A 2,549-nucleotide genomic window follows, 5' to 3' on the forward strand; every position below is an offset into this window, starting at 1 on the left:
GGGAAATTAAAAAGCAACTTACTAAATTAATGTTAGAAATGAAAACCTCTTGGATAAAGTGCTTGCCGCTAGCTTTGTTAAGTATACGCGTGAAGCCCAGGACTGATCTGGGAATCTCCCCTTTTGAAATGCTGTATGGTATGCCTTACGATCTTGAGATACCCCTTGATCATCCCCACCTACAAGATGATCAATTAAAACCTTACCTCACACAATTGATAAATAGACGCAGGGAATTACAGAAAAAGGGTTTAATTGTGCAACGTCCTCCTTTGGATATGGCAATCCACAAGATACAGCCTGGAGATAAGGTCCTGATAAAAACTTGGAAAGAAGTTACATTAACACCACAATGGGAAGGCCCCTATGTTGTTTTGCTTACTACAGAAACAGCTGTCCGGACTGTGGAGAAAGGATGGACACATGCCAGCCGTGTTAAAGGACCCATCTGTGACGAGAAGTGGGAGATCGCTCCAGGAAACAAAGACCTGAAGCTCACATTGCGACGAACTCGATAGGTACCGTGGGTTAAGGTAGAGGCTCTCCCCTGAAGAACACTACTGCTGCCGAGAAGAACTAAAACCTCGTAGTTGGCTGCAACCCAACTGACGAGTGAGGCAGAGGAGTGAATAAGTGGGGAAAGAAATGGGCCTCAGCCATTCCTATCGGTATTTAGGGGTTCTCGCAGTGATTTCATCCTGCATAGCGACTCAACACCACCCCCACCAACCCTTTAAATGGACTTTAAGTCGATTCGAGGATCAACAGGTTATTGCTACCCAGATAACATCGGGGGGGGCCAAGCTTTACTTCTACACTATGTAAGCTGATCCCGAGGCCCCAATGCTGGGAATATATGGGATTTTATATGTGCCCGAGTTCGAATCCTGGAAAGGGGTACTGCAACTCCCCTAATCAATATTACTGCAGCTACTGGGGTTGTGAGACTATAGCCCCTAGCTGGATACCGGGATACGGTAGAGATAAATACTTAAGGGTCCAATGGGGTCCATATGGGTGCATTCCACCGCAAGGGTGGGGAGGACGTGGAAACTGCAAATATCTTTTTTTAAATGTTACCCAACCCACGGATAGAGGGTGGAACATGGGAAGAGTGTGGGGAATAAGGTATACAGAACCTGGAACTGACAAGGGAGGACTCATACTAATAAAGAAGGAAATACCCGAGACTTCCAAGGTAGTCGGGCCTAATAAAGAGTTATTAGGGGAAGTTTTGATTGCCCAGACTGTAAAGATACCTGGGACTGCCCGACCTACTACAGTGTTTTTCAATAAGTCGACAGAGTTATCCTTTCCCACACTGCTTCCAAGCATTGTGAAAAAGAAAGAGGTTGTACCCGGGAGTAGTATGTGGAAAGTTATAAATGCTAGTTTCCAGGTACTAAATCAAACTAATCCTGAGATAACTGAAGGGTGCTGGCTATGTGTAAGTGTTAAGCCCCCATATTATGAAGCTATAGGGGATATGGGGAGGTCTGAATATTCAAATGAGTTAAATCCTTCCAAATGCAGTTGGGGTCAGGAAATCGGGATAACTTTGACTCAAGTTACAGGAAAAGGTAGATGTGTCGGCACAGTTCCAAGAGATAAAAATGATCTGTGCCATGTCACTGAAAAAATGGACCGAACCCACAAATGGTTAATTCCTGCAAATAACACTAGGTGGGTATGTTCATCGTTAGGAGTCACTCCTTGCATATCTTTAAAATTGTTTAGCACATCTCATGATTTTTGTGTACAGGTGGTCATTATACCAAGGATTCAGAACCACACTGAAGAGTATATGTATACCCATCACACAGTGGCTGAATACCATCTGGTAAAGAGGGAGCCTATTACGGCCGTCACCTTAGCCACTTTAATGGCTCTCGGGGCTGCAGGTGCAGGAACTGGAATTGCTTCCCTGGTAAAACAAAGCCAGGAATTTACTTCTCTACGCATTGCCGTAGATGAGGATCTGGCCCGTATAGAGCAATCAATAACAGCTCTGGAAAAATCGGTTAGGTCATTATCTGAAGTGGTACTCCAAAACCGTAGAGGGTTGGATTTGATTTTCTTACAACAAGGAGGACTGTGTGCAGCCCTGCGTGAAGAATGTTGTGTATATGCAGATCATACTGGGGTGGTGAGAGATACAATGACTAAATTGCGGGAAGGATTAGAAAAACGCAAAAGGGAAAATGAGGCTCGTCAGAATTGGTATGAATCCTGGTTTAATTACTCACCTTAGCTTACTACCCTGCTATCAACCATAGCGGGGCCCTTGTTGTTACTTATATTAGCACTGACTTTTGGACCATGTATATTCAATCGAGTAATTGCAATTGTAAAAAGCCGATTAGAGGCAGCTCATCTTATGCTCGTGCGTGCTAAGTATGAATCTCTTGAGCAGGAGGACAACGCAGAAACTTTGATGCTCAGCAAGCAAATATTGCAAAAATTCAATGAACAAAATATGTTAGAAAAAGAAAAAGGAGGGATTGTAATAAATTAGTGGGGGTTTGTTCATTGTCTTTGAGGAATTTGGA

At 43.7% G+C, this 2,549-nt stretch overlaps 1 long non-coding RNA gene across 1 annotated transcript; it reads left to right on the forward strand.

Moving 5' to 3' along the window:
- Nucleotides 1-360: 360 nt before the first annotated feature.
- Nucleotides 361-2,475, forward strand: LOC118159414. The gene is made up of 2 exons (XR_004747110.1): nucleotides 361-768; nucleotides 2,414-2,475. It is a non-coding gene; the product is annotated as an uncharacterized LOC118159414 (long non-coding RNA).
- The last annotated feature ends 74 nt before the right edge of the window (nucleotides 2,476-2,549 follow it).

Source organism: Oxyura jamaicensis, unplaced genomic scaffold (assembly GCF_011077185.1).
Source record: "Oxyura jamaicensis isolate SHBP4307 breed ruddy duck unplaced genomic scaffold, BPBGC_Ojam_1.0 oxyUn_random_OJ70246, whole genome shotgun sequence".
Classification (NCBI taxonomy): Eukaryota; Metazoa; Chordata; class Aves; order Anseriformes; family Anatidae; genus Oxyura; species Oxyura jamaicensis.